The 14,131-nt window shown below is 33.5% G+C and overlaps 1 protein-coding gene across 1 annotated transcript in view; it reads left to right on the forward strand.

Annotated features, from left to right (window-relative positions):
* The first annotated feature begins 4,744 nt into the window (after positions 1–4,744).
* Positions 4,745–14,131, forward strand: part of LOC127737125 (uncharacterized) — a 30,454-nt gene continuing 21,067 nt past the window's right edge. The window contains exon 1 of the mRNA XM_052247659.1: positions 4,745–4,939. The gene's annotated coding sequence lies outside the window, so the exon portion shown is untranslated. The remainder of the gene's footprint in view (positions 4,940–14,131) is intronic.

Genomic DNA, 14,131 nt, shown 5'->3' on the forward strand with positions numbered 1-14,131 from the left:
CCTTATAGATACTATCTTATGATCATAAACAAGCTTCATGCATGTCAATTTTACATCTGTATGATTCTTATTCTCCGGGTGCGGGAATTTCTCGCTGCATTGAAGACCTGTTGGTGGCCTTCTGCTGTTGTCTGTTCTGTGGTCGGGTTGTTGTCTCTTTGACACATTCCCCATTTCCATTCTCAATTTTATTCTGTCCAAGTTTGGTAGAAATCCAGGTTGCAGGCTCGACAAAAATCAAATTTGAACAATTCTTAATATTACAAAAAGGAAAATCGGGATACCTGATGAGGATAGGCCTAGGTCTATACGAACATAGCCGAAACACCTTTTATATAACAAAGAACACAGACTCAGCTCTGTGATTCTTTTTTAAGAATACGCACACTATTCAAATTAGAAGCATGCCGTGTGAGTTTTTTTTTTTAAATGTTCACCAACAAATGCTGAAAACAGTATTCCATAACATAAAATTATCATCATACATTGAGTTATGAGAAAATGAATTTATCACAAAGGATTATAAAAAGATATACTGGAATAGTCCTGGACACGACTGATTTTAATATGTTTAAGTGATGGTCTGTGGTGTGTACATTACTGGAATGCTTCTCAGAATAAGGGACCAGCATATTACCAGTTGTAAGATCACAATGTACAATGATTTACATTTTCTACCGAAGATTGGCTGTCAAAAAGCTAACATTCCAATTTTCAATAACAGTTAACAGCAAATACATTCTCACAATAACAGATAACAAAAAAGATAATAGTCCTATAACAGCTAACAAGGAGTATGACAATAACAGCTAACAGCAAATTCAATTTCAGAATAACAGATAACAAAGAATTAAATTGCCCCATACCAGCATAACAGATAACCCCCCCCCCCCCCCCCCCCCTTATTGATGGTAGTGACATGGCTCATTTGAAACAGTTCATCGGTTCGACTGTTCAACGTAAATTTGACCAGAACGTAACTCATAAAAGTCTTCATTCACATGCAGAACAAATTGACAATGCATCTTATAATTATCTAAAGGAATTTAATAAGAATTAAGACGAAAACATTGTCTACAGAATATGAATTTCTATACAAAACAACGAGAAAGGTGATTCAGACATCGAGCTGAATTATGCAGAGGTATTTGCAAATCCTATTTATGGAAAATCTAGAAAAACTTTGTTGAGGGTGCATTCTATAAAACTGATTACATGACAAAACGCCAATCAAAGAACCTCCGAGAAGAGTACCATTGTTCGAGAGGCTAATTTTGGAAAATGGAAAATAGACTTTACAGAAGAAAAGTGTCATACCACGAATTGGTCCTCCTTTTTTGACGGAAAAATACTATGAATGAATATAACTCTTGAAAGAAGAAATACAATTTTGTCTTGGTACTTGTTCATTAGTGAAATCCATTGGATATGTTCAGGGGCGGATCCAGCCATTTATAAAAGGGGGTTCCTAACCCAGGATAAAGGGGGGGGGGGGGGGGTGTTTCCAACTATATGTCCCCATTCAAATGCATTGATCGTAAAAAAAAAGGGGGGTTCCAACCCCCGGAACCCCCCCCCCCCCCTTGATCCGCCACTCCACTGATGTTTCATAATTTGTTCTAATTGAATTATTTTTTTTTATTTTTTAAAGCAAAAACACGGGTTAGGTTAACAGCACTAGAACACTAGTTTTCAAACGTTTACAGTAGCTATCCCACCGCGCTGCCGCTATTTGTAGCGTGTCCATTTTTAGGGTCGACTGATAACTATGATATGATTCTTATTCCGAAGCGAATCTATGTAAGATCCATATTAAATATAAACAACTATTAACACAGTATTTAGTTTTTTGTCGAGCCTGCGACTTTTGTCGCAGAAAGCTCGACATAGGGATAGTGATCCGGCGGCGGCGGCGGCTTAACTTCTTAAAAGCTTTATATTTAAGAAGGTGGAAGACCTGGATGCTTCATTCTTTGTATATGGATGCCTCATGTTACGAAGTTTCCGTCAGTCGCATGTTCAATGTCCTTGACCTCATTTTCATGGTTCAGTGACTACTTGAAAAAAAGGTAAGATTTTTTGTAATGTTAAATTCTCTCTTATTATAAGTAATAGGATAACTATATTTGGTATGTGCGTACCTTGCAAGGTCCTTATGCCTGTCAGACAGTTTTCACTTGACCTCGACCTCATTTCATGGATCAGTGAACAAGGTTAAGTTTTGGTGGTCAAGTCCATATCTCAGATACTATAAGCAATAGGTCTAGTATATTCGGTGTATGGAAGGACTGTAAGGTGTACATGTCCAACTGGCAGGTGTCATCTGACCTTGACCTCATTTTCATGGTTCAGTGGTTATAGTTAAGTTTTTGTGTTTTGGTCTATTTTTCTTATACTGTATGCAATAGGTCTACTATATTTGGTGTATGGAATGATTGTAAGGTGTACATGTCCAACTGGCAGGTGTCATCTGACTTTGACCTTATTTTCATGGTTCAGTGGTCAAAGTTAAGTTTTTGAGTTTTTGTCTTTTTTCTTATACTATATGCAATAAGTCAACTATATTTGGTGTATGGAAATATTCTATGATGTACATGTCAGTCTCGCATGTTTTATTTGACCTTGACATCATTTTCACGGTTCATTGCTCAGTGTTAAGTTTATGTGTTTCAGTCTGTTTTTATTCTTAAACTATAAGCAATAGGTCAGCTATATTTGTTGTATGGAAGGATTGTAAGCTGTTCATGTCTGTCTGGCATGGTACATCTGACCTTGACCTCATTTTCACGATTCATTGGTCAATGTTTAGTTTTCTTGGTTTAGTCTGTTTCTTGAGAAACTATAAGCAATAGGTCAACTATATTTAGTGTATTGAATGATTGTAAGGTGTACATGTATTTCTCGTTTGGTTTATATGACCTTGACTTCATTTTCTTTGATCATGTTAAGTTTTTGTAATAGTTGTAGTAAAGGTTTCATTTAGGACTATCAACATAATATCAATGGTTAGTAAAGAAGGCGAGACATTTCAGCGTGTGCACTCTTGTATGACTATATAATTATTCTATAACTTCCAACTAGTGTAAAAATATGTAAATATTTTCATATACTTTCATTCCCATTTGTAAATACAAGAAAGATATAGTTCTTTTTACTTCTAGTTTTAACATCATTATCTAATCTATCAACTGACGACAGAAAACTATGTATTCTCTCACACTCTCACACGTTCTTTGTACTCTCCTCTTGGCAGTGCCTCGGCGGTACCTGATAGTATCGTTCTCTCAGTTGACACTGGTCGGTATCTATATACCATACATGCACACGATATCTTTAACAAACACTTAATGCGACTATTTTTTAACCGAACCCCTTATAAAATTACTAGACTCAGTTTGAATTATTTCTAGGACTGTATATTGCCCTAGCCAGGGAAAAATACCGTCGCAGTATTGTGTACAATACATTACATGTATTGTAATCATTTAATTGTTTTTACAATACTGGGACAAAATTTTATTCCAGTAATATGATACAGGAGATCCACAATAACAAACAATACTGTATAAAACTGTATGCTATATAACCTTTTCTGGAAAAAAAAAAGAAATCATGCATTCTTGTTTGTTCTCATAGTGAAATCTAAAATGACATTGCTGAATTTATAACAGAAATTATGTTTTGAATATCATGAGCTTACAATAGCTCTTCCCATAAATACCCCTTTTAATATTTTTTCCAAAATAGAAAAAAATAGACTGCGTTTATATTGTAACGTGACCGAGGGTAGGAACGTGATATAATCCCCTAAAAAAATCATCAAAATAAAACAAACAAACAAAAATACACTTTTATTTTTTTTTATTTTGAGGATACTCGTGTGTATGTTTGTCTAGACGTCATCGAATTATCCATGAAGATGACCTCTGCAGACTGCCAACGGTCACATAACTGGATATAAACATAAATATAGATATAAATAGATAGCGAACACGTGCAATTAGATGATTTTTCTAGGTCTGCTTGATTTCATATTGTAGGTTAAAATGTATGTTTATCATAATTTTTACTTGTATAAGAATGATTATTTGTGACCGGGTTAAATCAGTCAACCAAATGGTTAATCCTTGTTTCGCTTTCAATGTTTAGATTCTCAGTTTCCCTTTTTAATAGCTGATACATGCGTAATCCATCTCCAGCTAAGGGTTAAATTGAAGGTCACATGAATACGGTTTCAGTGAATAATTCATCAGCTATGTTTCTTATCTTATTTTGTAAAAATTGAACAAAATTGGCTGCTAAAAGCGAATTATTATTTCACCATTTCACTTTCATTAATGATTGAACAAAACCAAAAAAAATCATATTTTATTTTTCGTACCTTTTAAATTTAAGAAATAGAAGGGAAAAAATATAGCAGAAAAAAAATAACATGTATGTTTGGAAAAAAACTTATATATTAGAACCGCACTTTTCCCTTGTCAAGTTATACACCCGCCCCCTCCCTTAAAAAAAATAATAATAAAAAAAAATTGGTAAGTCTTAGACTTTGAATTTGTTATTCACTACAATTTATGTACAAAATTCTTCTAAATACATTAAACTACAATGCGAAAATAGTTTTCAAATTATCATCTAAGAGTAAGAGACCGACAGACGGCCAGCTTTTTGAAAAGCTAACTTGTAAAACTGATCTTCAGAATTATCTCCCATATACATTGAAGATTCACTTCCGGAACAGAAACGAAAGTAGAAACTCAAAGGAATCCAAGATTATCGAGAAACAGAAAGGGATGTAAAAGTCAGTTAATAGTAAATGCGTAATTTTATTTAGTTTTAAAGAAAGTATACTAGACATAATTTGTGTTTTCCTATGACAAATAGTCGAATAAAGTGTTGAGATGCACAGAGTGTATATAAACAGCTAACAGGCATGCAGGTAAATCATACTAAATGTCAAACTTGATACGAAAAATAAGAATATAGTTCTATGTAATAAGAATAACTTATTGAATATAGGGGGTTTTGAAGTTCTGAATTGGGTAATATTGGTTTGCTCTATGAACATCATGTACCATGTAGCTATGACTGTCAGGGTGTGGGCTGTGGCTGGATACCACAACACGTTAAGGGTATGGAAATTTACAAATGTTCACGTTGATGAATTTTCCCCAAAATATCCTCAAACAAAAAAAGTGTACTTGTTTTAACATGAAATACTAGGGTGAACTACATGTACTTCTAAAAAGAATAATGTCAAAAATGTAACTGTCATAACACTAGCTGAGTTCTTGTATACTTTTTTTCCCAAGGTGGTCCTTCCAAACAACCTGCTGGTCCTCACTATTTTTCTATTGCAAATTACCAAAATTGTGTCAGTACTTTGAAATATTAGGTTGTCAAAACCTTTAGACTAACAGTTTTTGAGAACTCTGCTATAGAACTTTTACTGTAAACCAATATTTAGGCTATATAGGAATCTATTTTTATATCATATATTTACAATACTTTAGTTTCAAGATAGTCTGTTTTCCCATGTCCAATTTTATTTTACACAGACAAGTCACATGATGACGTTAGAAATCTATGCAGTGGTTGGAATCAGAACAACATGAGGGTAGTTAGGAATGCCATTTACCCTCAGGCATCTAAGGTCATTTTCGACTACCGTTAGCATCAAATTGGTTAAAATTTTCTACTGATTCGTCAAAATATCCTTATCCTGATTCGTCAGTGGTCTCAAAAAATAATTATTACTGTTATTTTTGGAAAGAATTTAACTTGATTTGTCAAAATCAGTTAAATTTTTAATCGTCAGAAAGAAATTGTACATTTATAGTCATGCACCAAAAATGACCTTTAAATGTCATTTAGCGTTATTCGTTATGAAGATACCCCCATTACAACCCTCCAACACTATCTGCATTAAAACATTAACATATATGGGCAATGTCACGTAACGGTAGGTTTTCATTAGGGTAAGGAGTTCAAACTAGAACACTGGTTTACTTTTTGAGGTGGAAAAAACTAAGTATGTGCATAGAAAAATGTCATGTGATATTTTCTTGATCCCTACATTGAAACAACAACTATCCTGGAAATCTATTATAAATAAATATTGATTGAAATGTTATCAAATTATTAACAAATTAATAATTTGTTTTCCTTTTTACTTAGCATATTTTCATGTATACATCAGGGCTTCCAAAATTTTTTTGAGCCAGCTGGACATTTCGTATCTTATCCCGATTTTAAATACCTTTAGACTTAGTAAATTAGGCAATTATGATAATCAGTTGGTCATCATATAACCAATGATTGACATTAAAACGATATTAAACTTTACTTTGATATAAATTCGATGTTCTGGCGTAAAGTGTTAAATTGAAAGGGCAGTATTCGAAGTGTGCAACATCAGCATACTAATTCTGCCTAATTCCGCTTTAGACTCTTTATTTGTGCAAAATAACGTTGTCAAAAACTTTACTTTCGTTTTTAAAATCACATTTTCCTAATGCCGGATGTTGACTTGACAATGGTAAATCACGGATCAGAGACGGATACCTAATATCCGTGTACGTTTATGATCGAGTTAAGTAGCCTTTTCAAGTTATTTCTTCAAGAAAATACTCAAAATGAACATTAGATAAAGGTATCAATGATAATTTTAGCATTATTGAAGAATTAGGATGCATAATTAAAATTCCCACCAGCGCACAATAGACAATAGACACATGCGCACACATGTACTTGTTCAAACAACGTGGTTCTGACGATTATTCGTTTAAAACCTTTTCAAATTTTTCATCAAATCATATTTATTAACGTATTTCTTATAATTTCAATCTTTTAGACTAAATTAATTAGATGCAACCCGCTGAAATGTAAGAAAATAACTTTGAATACCCTTTAACGTACCCCAGTATTTAACATGATGTATAGTGTTTTTAAATATAATAATGAGGGCCCCTCAATAATGAATATCATACAAATTCGAATTCATTTATAAATACTCTTATTTCAAGAATTATTTTAAAATCTAAGGATACTTTTTTAAAACTGAATGCTCATTTACAATAATATCTACAAAGCGTAATTAGATAGGGTGTTGTTCCATACACGCTTACATGTTTGACCTCGTTTACCTGATCACCTATATGTCCATTGTTATGCATCATCAATTCTATTGATTAAGACAAGCTAAGGTCTCACATCAAAGGTAATGACCTGTAATCAGTGAATGATTTATGGCTTCAATATTACTTATTGAAGTGATAATTGTTTGACAGCTTGTTGTTTTTTAAATAAAAGAACAAATTTTTTTTTCTACTTTTTATTGATGTACCAAGCCGTGCATTTATGTACCCAGAGGATTAGACTAACTGAGACACTTCAAAGTATGCTGCATCTGTTTAATTAAACCCAAATATGACCGAAATATCTTTGTGAAATAGATTGCCACAATTATAAACTATAATGCGCAAACGGACATTTTTACCGAACGATAGTTGGTTAAAAAAGTGAAATGACCGTTTTATGAAAATGCCTTGCATAACAAAAAGTGGCAAACCTATGATATTTGACCGTCTGAGGCTGAGAGCAGCCGGACTTTTTATATAAATTTCGGTCAAGTCCGGAATATATGACCGTTTTGGAAGCCATGGTATACATCCAAAATTTATTAATTACCTTAGTATCATACATGCTTTTAACTGATGGCTGAATAAAAATAGTGAAATACATTTTGTCATATTTAGCACATATTAGATCTGTCCGGGGCATAACTTGAACAAGTAACTTTCAAAATTATCTATACATTAAATGAAAATGACCCAAGGGTTTCAATCCTCTGCTGAATCAAACTAAAAACTTGAAAAAGGTATCTGCTGCTTGTATGAGTAAGAGTAAAGATGGGTAACCTCTGAGTCAGAATAATGTGTCCAGGTAGAGTGACTTGTTGTCCTGCTGAGGCAAAAAAAAAATATATGTCTGTTTACGGTTAGCCGACCTAACCTGCTTTTGGGTGCTGACCCTAAGTTATTTTATTTCTGTCTTTACCTAAAGTGAAAAATTAATTGAACTTCAAGAGCGAAAGTTAGAGTTGCAAATTAAAGAAATCAATTGCCTGATACATCCTATCATATATATATAAATGTTCGCAAACGTGAATATGACAGCTGTTTTAAGGATATTCACGACTCATTAAACACTTTGCCATCATTTTTTCCAATCAATATTAAAGGGAAATAACCCAATCATTAAAAATATGAATAAACTACCACCATGGACAACTCTGACCACGGCAAGACGGACCGCACAATTCATAATCATGTCGCAAAAAATTAAATAGAAAATGAAATAAAATGGAAATAACGACCTACCTTTCCTATTTTTTATAATGATGGATCCTTAGACAGACGTAATTTTTTTTGGCCTTACTCTGTTAAAATTCAGCTCATCATTTCAGACTATAACAAAGCAGGAATACTCTAGATCTTCATATTATATTATCATTTTCTTCCTGATATACATTAATATGTGTCACTGGATGTACCATCAATATAATCGTTAAAATCATCCTCATCATCATCAAATGCTAGCAGTAAATTGAAAAATAAAATATTCAGAGAGATGTGTATTCAAACTACCATAAACACTTCTGGTGGGAAACATATTTAAACCCGCTGCATTTGTTTGCACCTGTCCTAAGTCAGGAACCTGATGTTCAGTGGTTGTCATTTGTTTATGTGGTTCATAAGTGTTTCTAGTTTCTCGTTTTTTATATAGATTAGACCGTTGGTTTTCCCATTTGAATGGATTTACACTAGGCATTTTTGGGGCCCTTTATAGCTTGCTGTTCGGTGTGAGCCAAGGCTCCGTGTTGAAGACCGTACTTTGATTATTGTGACTTTCCTTTTGAATTCATATTGTGTCCACAGCTTTTATGAAGATTTCCAATTTGCTATCAAAATTATTTCTTAATCCTTTACACCCTTCACGGTTACTTCATGTACTTATAAAAATCAGTGCAGAAGAAATGAAATTTTACACAAAACAGAAGTTTATTAACAACCAGAGCTCAAAAACAATTTTACAAGACTTAGTATAGATAGAATAATGTTCGCAAAGACCTTATACATATATGTTATATTATTTATCCAAATTGAAATATCAACCAAAAACAGTCAAACTGTAAAAAAACAGTGGAATCGTTTCAAGATGTACAAAAATAATATCCATTTTTCCTGCAAATAGACTTATTATAAAAAATTGTTTCATTCTTATCATGCTTTTTATTCCCCTACCAACGAAGTCGAAGGGGACTTTAGGTTTGCACTCCGTCCTTCTGTCCGTCTGTCCATCCGTCAGTCCGGCAAATCAGCTTTCTACACTTTTTATATGCCCGTTTACGGGACATATTATGGTATACCGTTGACCTTCTGTCCATCGTCTGTCCGTCCGTCTGTCCAACCGTCCGTCATCAACATGTCGGACATTAATTCAAAAACGCTTTAACCAGTATGCATGAAACTTTGGTGAACTGTTTATATCTATTGACGTGACCTCCTTTTCGTTTTTTTTATAAATTTCAGATTTACCATTTCCGAGTTTTGGGGTTTTATTCATTAAAAAAAGGGGGGATTTTCCAGTTTTCAGACAATAACTCAAAAATAATTTCACCAATTTGCATGAAACTTTTGTGAATTGTTCATATCTATTGACGTGAGATCCCTTTCGTTTTTTATAAATTTCAGATTTAACGTTTCCGAGTTTTGGGGTTTTATTCATTAATAAAAGGGGGATTTTCCAGTTTTCAGACAATAACTCAAAAACAATTTCACCAATTTGCAAGAAACTTAGGTGAATTGTTTATTTCTATCGACATGAGCTCCCTTTTGATTTTTATAAATTTCAGACTAACGTTTCCGATTTATGGGGTTTTATTCATTACAAAAAGGGGGATTTTCCAGTTTTCGGACAATAACTCAAAAATGATTTCTGCATTTTTTATGCAACTTTGGTAAATTCTTTATATCTATTTTTGTAAGCTCCCATTTGATTTTTATGAATTTTCAATTTTACGTTTCCGAGTTATAAGATTTTATTTGTTTATAGTCTGACAACAGATTTACTAAGTATTGCGCAACAGCACAGTGTATTGCACAACAGCAAGAAATCTTTCATATAACCAATTTCAAGTTCTTTGATTACATTTATTCAGAAACCTATAATATATCAAATATTTAATTACAATCCAAATTCAGACCTGTATCAAGCTTGAATATTGTGTTCAATAACTCAAAAATGCTTTCAGCAATTCTTATGAAACTTTGGTGAATTGATTATATCTATTGATGTAAGCTCCCTTTAGAATTTTATAAATTTTATTTGTTTATAGTCTGACAACAGATTTACTAAGTATTGCGCAACAGCATAGTGTATTGCATAACAGCAAGAAATCTTTAATTGAATATAAATTCAATTCATATAACCAATTTCAAGTTCTTTGACTACATTTATTCAGAAACCTATTATATGTCAAATATTTAATTACAATGCAAATTCAGACCTGTATCAAGCTTGAATATTGTGTTCATTTTTGCCCCAACTGTTCAAGGTTGGACCTCTGCAGGCGTATCCAGCTGCGCTCAGTGAAGCAGTTTATTTGTCATGTGAAATGTACTCACTTATTATGAGTACACATGTAACTTGAAGACCCATTGGTGACCTTGGTCTGTTTTCTGCTTTGGTCAGGATGTTGTCTCTTAGACACATTCCCCATTTCCATTCTCAATTTTAAATCACCTAATTAATTATATTTGGAGTGTCAAAAACTCTTTGGATGCCTAAGATGAATTACATCATGCTTTTAATGATACTTTTGATTTGGTTGAAATTTAAAATGTTGGATTATCTATAATACACTTCCACTCAATCTTATACAATCTTATCATATCAAAGTTTTCTCATTTAATTCAAATCATGGTACTCGAATTGGATCAAAATTCAAGTTAAATTAATTGCTAAATTTGCTAAAAATATACTTCCTCACTGTGCAGAGAGGAGTATTGTTGTAATTTTTTTTCTTGACAACATCTACCCCAGAAATAGATTACCATGTCTGGTGTACAAAATTTAAACCTAATATCTATGATAAATTTATTTTCAACCACTGGGTCGATCCAACTGCTGGTGGAGTTTTTCCCCCCGAGGGTATCTCCAGCCCATAAGTCAGACTGTCTGTGTTGACATAAATTATCATTGATATGGTGATAATTATAAACTAACTGTTTACAAAACTTTAATTTTTGCGGAAAAATAAGGATGTTCTACCCCAGGAATAGATAACCTTAAGCTGTATTTGGCAAAACTTTTAGGAATTTAGGGTCCTCAATGCTCTTGAACTTCGTACTTTATTTGGCCTTTTTAACTTTTTTGATTCAAGCATCACTGGTGAGTCTTTTGTAGATGAAAATCTCTTCGAGCGTACAAAATTTCAATCCTGGTATAAATGATGAGTTTATCTACATGGATCATGTACATACCACATCTTCTTATATCTATGTACCGGTACTTAATTTCCTTGATGAAGTTAAAATAAAAAGGTGATTCAGTGATAAATATTCCTATTGGCACGAATCACACTCCTTTAATGGCATACTTATTCCTGTATTGGAATGAACCACAAGTAATGGCCAAACTCAGTAAAGATCTGTTATAGTTATCCCATGAGGACGCGGTGTGTCAGTGTAAGATCACCCCGATGGCCGGAGGCCAGAGGGTGAACTTACACTGACACACCAAGTCCAAATGGGATAACTAGTTTACATCCCAGCTGTTCTAGATTAGATAAAAACCCATTTACGCTTTATCAAATCTAGTTTAGAATGCCACACAGTCATTATAATATACTTATATATTACTATATAGTATATACCCTTTATGAGCCCCAAACACAATGTTTAAATATATTAAATTAACAGACAGTTTGTATCCAGTCGTCCTGGTGTAGGGGTATGACTTGTGGGTCAATATGCTAAAGTTCTTGAGTTTGATTCCCAGCATAGATACTGGATTTTTTCTACACAAATTTTGATAGTAAGTCTTTCTGGACTTTTTGGAATGAAACTAAACATGGCATGAATGTTCCTTATAAGGTTTTAACCAAGTGTTGTTACTTTGTAGCCAATCAATCATCCAAGATGGCTGCCAGCAGGGAACTTAGTTTAACAAAGGACCCTATGTGAAATACATACAAAAGTCTTCTTTTAAAGAATCATTGAATGGAATGAAACCAAACATGGCAGGAATGTTACATATGAGGTGTTGACCAAGTGTTGTTACTTTGTAGGAAATCCATCATCCAAGATGGCTGCCAATGGGGAACTTAGTTTAACAAAGAACCCTATTGGAAATATATACAAATGTCTTCTTCTAGAAAATCGCTTAATGGATTGAAACCAAACTTGGTATGAATGTTTCTTTTGAGGTGCTGACCAAGTGTTGTTACTATATACTGTGGATTCATTTATTTTCGTGGGTATCAATTTTCGTGGATTGCTGAAAACTTTCATATTCGTGGATATTTGATTTCGTGGTTTTGCCAATCTCTGTATACAAAGCCTATTGAAAATATGTTATTCGTTGAACATTTGAATTCGTGGTTCACCTGTATCCACGAAACCCACGAAAATTGGTATCCAACGAATAATAATGAATCCACAGTAGCTGATTTGTCATCCAAGATGGCTGCCAGCAGGGGGAGTAAGTTTAACAATAAATAAACATAGGACCCTATGGGGAAATACATACAAATGTTTTCTTCTAGAGAACCACTAAATAGAATGAAACCATGAGGTGCTGACCGAGTGTTGTTACTTTGTAGTGGAACCATCATCCAAGATGGCCGCCAGCGGGGAACTTAGTTTAACAAAGGACCCTATGGACAATACACACAAATGTCTTCTTTTAGAGAACCACTGAATGGAATGAAACCAAACATGGCATAAATGTTCCTTATGAGGTGCTGATGAAGACCTTAATACATGTATCTTTATAGATTGAGATATACTGTAAACTGCAAAAATATCAAAAAAAAGAAGATCTACACATAGTCAACATGAGCAAAATTGTAAATTGACATCTTGTTGGAATTATTGTCCTTATAAGTCATTTTCTACAATTTTGATGAATTTATTGGTAATTTCTGTAAACTTTACAAAAGTCTTCTGCTTTTGATTAATTTAGGAGGCCAATATTAAACCAAGTTTGGCCTCAATCGTTATTAGAGTATCTGTTATCTATTTTTTCGTGATTTCCAAAACCAAAGTAGAATCAGGTGAGCGACACAGGCTCTTGAGAGCCTCAAGTTGTGGTTTCTCGTTTAAACTTTACAGTGGAGAGGAATTGTAAATTTGCATAATGATCAGTAGGCCTAAGATTTGCAAACAAGCCTAATTGCCAAAATCTTCATACAACTCCTTATAAGAGACTTAAAGAGTTATTGCTCTTGATTGACAATTTTTACCCATGTTTATATTTTTTTTGTAAAATATAGTAAATAGAGAGAAATTATAAATTACCAAAAAATGCCAGCAGGCAAGGTCTACTTTATAGACCACATAATTGTCAGTCAACTCTTTATAGGAGTTATTGCCCTGGAAGAATGATTTGTTCCAAAAGTTTTGTGTTGTCTTTTGGCAGTAACAATAGAGAGACTGTAATTACCAAAAATAATCAGCAGGACAAGATCTACAAATAAGTAAACATAGCCAAAAAAGTCCTGATAGAGCCTGTTGTTCAGTGCTTGTCGTTTGTTGGTGTGGTTCATAAGTGTTTCACTTTTCTCACTTTTTATACAGCCGCAAACAAATTTTGGGGTCGTATATTGCTATCACGTCGTCGTCAGCGTCGTCATCGTCCGAAGACATTTGGTTCCTGAACAATAACTTTAGTTTAAGTGTATGGATTTCTATGAAATTTAAGCAAAAGGTTCAAAACCCCAAAAGGAAGGTTGGGATTGTTTTTTGGGGTGATGGTCCCAACCGTTTAGGAATTAAGAGCCAAAAAGGGGCCCAAAACAAGCATTTTTCTAGTTTCAGGGCAATAACTTGTGTATAAGTATTTATTT

The sequence above is a fragment of the Mytilus californianus genome, unplaced genomic scaffold (genome assembly GCF_021869535.1).
Source record: "Mytilus californianus isolate M0D057914Y unplaced genomic scaffold, xbMytCali1.0.p SCAF_4, whole genome shotgun sequence".
In the NCBI taxonomy this organism is placed as follows: Eukaryota; Metazoa; Mollusca; class Bivalvia; order Mytilida; family Mytilidae; genus Mytilus; species Mytilus californianus.